The 6,608-nt window shown below is 41.5% G+C and overlaps 1 pseudogene across 1 annotated transcript; it reads right to left on the reverse strand.

Annotated features, from left to right (window-relative positions):
* Positions 1-4,242: 4,242 nt before the first annotated feature.
* Positions 4,243-5,169, reverse strand: LOC116625589 (annotated as a pseudogene). The gene has a single exon (XR_004298110.1). The product of XR_004298110.1 is annotated as a 40S ribosomal protein S17-like (transcript).
* Between the last annotated feature and the right edge of the window lie 1,439 nt (positions 5,170-6,608).

Consider the following 6,608-nt stretch of genomic DNA (forward strand, 5'->3'; position numbering starts at 1 on the left):
GGGGTGGGGGTGGGGCAGGGATCGGTGTAGGAGTGCAAAGTGAACTGGCCTTGACCCAAGCCTTTAATACATGTGCAAGAAGTAGAATTCAAGGAGGAGCATAATGGAAGCTGTACACTTAAGGCAGAGTCAAACATACTGTAGGTGTAAAAAGGTGGGAGCGGCCCCCCCGGGTGGCTCAGTCAGTTAAGCGTCGAGCTCTTGATTTCGGCTTGGGTCATGATCTTGGGATCGTGAAATTGAGCCTCGTGACAGGCTCTGCGCTCAGTGCAGAGTCTGCTCGGGATTCTCTCTCTCCCTCTCCCCCTGCTCATGCTCTATAAAGAAATCAATTGATCAATAAACAAACAAACAAACAAACAAAAAAATGTGGGAGACCTCTCAAGAGGCCATTTGTATTAGGCTCTTCAAGTACGCTTGTTGGTTTCATGCAAACTTGAAACTAAAGCTGAAGTTGCGCTAAGACTTGACGATGCTCAGGGCAAGGAAAGTGAAATTCGTAGAAAGGAATGAGGGGAGAAGCAGGAGAAGGTGAGGAGCAGTCACTTGGTGCAACAGTTTCCCCCAGGTGAGAAAGTACTCCTGCAGGCCTCCCCCTATCCAGAACACAGCTGGAAGGAGAGCCGGCCCGGCCTCCCTGGAAATCAGCACCACACCTCCCCAGGGGCAGGCACCTAAGGTTTCTTCTTTTAACTCCTGCCCGAGTTGAAATAATCAAAATCCTGTTTATGTGAACAAGACTTGTAAGAAGCAATTGCAGATGACAACATCATTAAGACTTTGAAAGCCGCAGTCCGAACAGGCCCTTGTTTTGAGGTTTTATCTTCTGAAGTTACCGTGCTGCCAGATGAGGGGCTCTCAGCCTGGATGGGTGCTCTGGGATGTCCACGACAATTCCCTATGTTTTGTGACAAAAGAGGTCTCCGTTGATATGATAGTAGTTTGGGGCAGATTCCCATATAAAATACCAAGAGGGAGGATGGGGCTTTAAGTGTTCTCATTCTGCAAAAGCAAACGTGGACTGAAGACTCATTAGCCATTCTGGAACTCTCTCCCAGTCCAAGCTGCATTAGCTTCTCCAGCACACCAAGTTCACTGCTGCTATAGAGTTTCTCACCAGCTGTTCCCTCAGCCTAGAATGTGCGCCCCCCCCCCCCACAGCATTTTCCCATGATTTGGATTTCAGCCTAGACATAGCCTCAGAGAGGCCCTTCCTTCACCACTCGACCTGAAGATGTTATTTTAGGTCCTCTCTATCATGGCATGCAATTTTCATTCTATGTAGGCTTGCTATGGTAGGCTGGAAAATGGACCCCCAAGGATTTCCAAGTCCAAGCACTGGAACTGTGAGTGTTAATTTATATGGCAAAGAGACTCTGCGAATGGGATCAAAAATTTTGAGAGGAGGGGATTATCTTGGACTATCTGAATGGATTGGATGTAATTAATCATAAAGGGCCGTATAAGAGGGACAGAGGAGAAGATGTGACGATAGAGCAGTGATGAACTTCGAAGGTGGATAAAGAGGCCACAAGCCGAGGAATACAGGACCAGGCCACTAAGAGCTGGAAAGGCAAGTGCACAGAGCCTCCCGAAGGAACTACCCCTGCAGACACCTTGATTTCAGCCCCATGAGATTCATTTCAGACTTCTGCCCCAGAACTGTAAAAGAATAAATGCGTGTTGTTTTAAGCCACTAAATGTGTAGTGATTTGTTTCTGTAGCAATGGGAAACTAATACACTAGCTCATCTTTTCCTTGTTCATTTCTTTATTGATAGACTCTTTCTACCCCTTTCTCCCAATTGAATGCAAATGTCACCAGGGCAGGCGTGACTCCTGTCTGGGGCACTGCAGGTGGCTCGGTGTCTCGCACCAGTAGTAGGTGCTCAAGAACTGTTAAGAAGATACATTTATGAGTTGGTCAAGATGCTCTTCATTTCACAAAAAAAGCAGCTACATCAAGGGTTTACTTTTCCAGCTTTCAAAAAACAATAAAATAGACTGTGGAACAGATGGTGGGTCTGAAGTCCTTGACAGGAATATACAGATATCAGTTTCAATTCAACAAATACCAAAGGGTAACAAAACATAGGCATAAACAGATTTTGAAGAAAAGTCCTGAACTTTCTACAGTGTGCAGTGCATTGCAGAGTTGACACCCAGTCACTGTTACATGAATACCCTGAGAATGTTAGCGCTCAAAAAAGGGTAAATACTCATCTATTTACAAAGACACTGAATTATGTCCATAAAGTATAGTGACTTATTAATATCTGGTATAAGTCCTCCTGAGAATTAAATGCAAAATGTATTAATATACTGTAAGTACTATAGGACCATGAAGCATTCAATGGGTTCCGTAAGACACACGTGAAAACCAATTTTGTCATTTTAATGGTGTTTGAACTACTTCTGCTTTTCAACTTTGTTCAGTTTTTTTCAACTTTGTTCAACTTTGTTGAAGAAAGCTCAAATCTTAATCCATCTCCTCTGTCGTTCATGAATTACTAACACGTACTGTGGAAATGTTATTTTGTTATTTTCTAGAATGGACGTGTTATTCAGCAACACTTTATTAGTTGTTGTCTCTTGTGTCAAAGAACACTTAAGCTTGTAACAAAATCGGAACTGGAGATTTGAAAGGGCTCTCACTACAGACTGATAGTTTATCTGGGCACAGAAATCATATTTCTCTTTTACATTTTTCACATCTTTATCTTTCTGTGCTGCATTCTGGATAATTTCTTCAGAATTACCCTCTGAATCACTCTTTCTTTGGCCGTGTCAAATTCCGATGTAATTAATCTGTCCACTGAGCTTTAAATTTTAACATTTTTTATTTCTATAATTCTATTTGGTTCTTTTTCAACTATAACTGTTAAAAAAAACAGCTTTACTGAGATGTAATTCACATACCCTACGATGTACCTATTTAAAGTGTACAAATTAATGGTTTTTAGGTTATTCATGAAGTTGTACAATCAATTTTAGAACATTTCATCACCCCAAACAGAAATCCTGGAACCATTAACAGTTACTCCCCATTTTCCTTCAAACCCTCTCCCCTAGTGTTACACAACCACTAAAGCTACTTTCTATCTCTGTAGATTTGCCTACTCTGAACATTTCATACAAATGGAATCATAATATGTGGCCTTTTGTGATTGGTTTCTTTCATCTAGTATAGTGTTTTCAAGATTCATCCATGTTATAGTATGTATCAGTATTTAATTCCTTTTAATCGCTGAAAAATATTCCATTGTATACACTCTTGTTTGTCCATTCATCCACTGATGGACATTTGGATTGTTTCTACTTTTTGGCTTTTGTGAATAACACTGCTGTGAACATTTGTGTATAAGTTTTCATGTTTTCTTAGGTACATATCTAAGAGTGGATTTGCTGGGTCACTCTATGCTAGACGTTTTTGAGAACTGCCAAATGGTTTTTCAAAGTGGCTGCATCATTTTACATTTCTACCAGCAATGTATGAGGGTTCCGATTTTCCCACATCTTTGTCAATTTTTGTTTTTGTCTGATTATTATTATTATAGCTATCCTACTGGGTATGAATTGGTAGCTTGTGGTTCAGATTTGCATTCTCTAATGGCTAATGATATTGAGCATCTTCTTTTTTAAAGATTTCTTTATCTGAGAGAGATAGAGATAGAAAGTGCGTGTGAGTGGGGGGGGGGGGCGGGGGGAGGAGGGCAGAGGGAGAGAATCCCCAAGCAAACTACCTGCTGAGCACAGAGTCCTACTTGGGGCCCATTCCCACAACCCATGGGATCACAACCTGAGCTGAAACCAAGAGTCGATGCTCAACTGACTGAGCCACCCAGATGCTCCTACCTACACTTCTTTTGTTCAATTTATTCCTAAGTATTTTTTGATGCTCTTATAAATAGAACTGTGTTCTTATTTTCATTTTCCAATTGTCCATTGAGAGGGTACAGAAATATAATTGATTTTTGTATATTTATCTGGTAACCTCATTATCAGATTGAGGAAATTCCCTTCTATTTCTTGTTTGTCAAGTGTTGTTATCTTGAAAGCATGAGATTTTGTCAAATGCTTTTTCTATGTCTATTGAGATGATCATGGGTTATTTGGTCCTTTGTTCTGTTGATTTGGTGTATTACAATGCTTAAACTTCTGTATTTTGAATCAGCCTTTCATTCCTGGGATAAATTCCACTTAGTCATGATGTATAAGCCTTTTTATTATCGGTGGATTCAGTTTGCTAGTATTTTGTTGATGACTCTCACATCTATATCATAAAGAACATTGATGTGTTGTTTTCTTGTGATGTCTTTGACTGGTTTTGATAACTGGGCAATAACTGACCCTATAGAAGGAATTGGGAAGTGTTCCCTCATCTTCTATTCTTGGAAGAGTTTATGAAGAATTGGTATTTATCTTTCTTTGAATGTTTAGTAGCATTTGCCAGGGAGGCCAACTAGGTCTGAACTTTGTTTTGTGGGAAGTTTTAAAATTGCTAATCTAATCTCTTTTTATAGGATCTTCCAGTTTCTTTTTTGAATGTTATTTCCTTGTGGTTTCTATTCCTTCATCTCTGTAATCATTTACAATATTATTTTATAGTCTCTCCCAGATAGTTCTGTGTAGTTTGTTTACTTGTTTTATTTTGTCTGGTTTGGTTATTTATCATTTCATTTAGCCACGATTGTGTTTGCTGATTCTCTATCATGGTAAATCACAACATTTCCTTACCTGTTTTGGGAATTTGTCGTTGTTGTTGTTCAAGGTTCCACATGGTGTTTTGGAATTCATCCCAACTGTAGGCTGAGTGACCTGCAGTTTGGACAGACTGACAAAGCCCAAGAATTTCAACATTTCCTTAGTGTCAGGATCGACTTCAATGATTTCCTGATCCAGGGTGGAGATCTGAGCAACATAATCATCTCTCCTTTCTCTCTCCTCCTCCTGCAGATCGATGGAGATACCACTCACCGGGCTCCTCTCAATCCATTTCATCAGATGTATGACATAGTCTGTGATCTTGCCGAGGGCTTCTTGCCGGGAATAACAGTGATCTCCTTACACGTGAGCTTGTTGGTGTGGGAGTCATTGTCTAGGCACATGCAGTACTTCTCGGTGGTGACCAGGCTGCCTTCTTCATGGTTTTGGTGTGAACGCAGCCCATGTTGGCGGGCCTGGTAATTATTATGAAGTCATCTTTAGTGGTGATCCACTTTGTGTACAAAAACCTCCTGTGGCCTGGGTTATAAAGCGTTCCTCCAGAAAAGCTTTGCATGTGTTCCTGAAGGGCACTCCAAAAAGATCACCAAGGGTGGGGCGCCTGGGTGGCTCAGTTGGTTAAGCATCTGACTCTTGATCTCAGCTCAGGTCTTGATCTCAGGGCCCTACTTCAGAAAAAAAAAAGAAGACGACGACTACGAAGGAAGAGTATAAAATTCAGACTTTGCACCTGCCCCATGTCACAGGCTTGGTGGGTTAATTTCTCTTGGGATGGTATTTTTTTTTCTACTAAACACCCCAATGAAGCCAAATTCCTCTGTCCTCCCCCTACCCCAAAAGTACTTTCTATTGCCCCTCTTACTGGCATGCAGTCTCCTGAGGGTCCCACCGGTGTGAATGGGTCTTAGTGTCTACTCTCCATCTTGCAAGGTCACAAGTCCTTATACAAGTGGAACTTAAAACATTCGAAACTCTGACCATTTGGGCCCATCTCCAGCTCCAGCACTCCCAACCCCACCCCCAACGGCCACCATATCATCTGTCCCGGGGGCTTGTTCTGCTTTGTTTTTGGCATCTGGTGTTTCCTTTTTTCTTCCCCCCAAACTCAGCTGTGTGTTAAAATATTTTTGTTACATTTTATATGTAATTTCGAGTATTTATAGCTGGGGGAATTCTGGGTTGTACAGTCTGCCAGAAGCGTGAAAGGGCCTTTGTAGCCTCCATTTGAAACTGCTTATGGTGTGATAAGCACGGGGCTAGGAGGCCGAGGATCACGTTCCGGTTTGCCTCGATCAGGATGCAGGACCAGGCATGGCATTTCCCACTTCTTGGTCTCAGTTTTTGTTCACCTCCGAAATAGGGTGGTTGGTCTTCAAGTTCCTCTCAGTTCTAAAATTCTCGGATTTTTTTTTTTTAAAAACTTCTGTCCACAGCACTTATTCTGAAGTCATATTCTCTAGGTGCAGTTTGGCCTCTCTGAGGAGAGGCTGTTTGCCAGAGGCCACGATAACCTGAATTCTTTACTTTTCCAAGGGCAGAAAGGGAGAGACACTTGTCTGTTGTCCTGAAAATCCCTCAGTGATTTGGCTTCATGGGGGAAATGGCTGCATTTGCATAAATGGATCTGCCTGGCCTGTCTTCATTTGCCTTGTCTTTTATTTTTTCCATGGGAAAACATCAGCAGAGAAAGTTCCAGACTTTCTTTTCCTGAGCAGCTTCGTTTTCTGTACTTAGCAAATGCCAAACATCGACCACATCTGCAAATTTCCTCTTTGTAAGACTTAAATTCTTGCACCGAGTGCCCAATACTTTATCTTGATAGACAAGCGCAGTAAGTTCTGGAACAATTTTACCTTGAGCTGGGTTTTTTTTTTTTTTTTTTCT

Source organism: Phoca vitulina, unplaced genomic scaffold, assembly GCF_004348235.1.
Source record: "Phoca vitulina isolate PV1807 unplaced genomic scaffold, GSC_HSeal_1.0 scaffold79, whole genome shotgun sequence".
Classification (NCBI taxonomy): domain Eukaryota; kingdom Metazoa; phylum Chordata; class Mammalia; order Carnivora; family Phocidae; genus Phoca; species Phoca vitulina.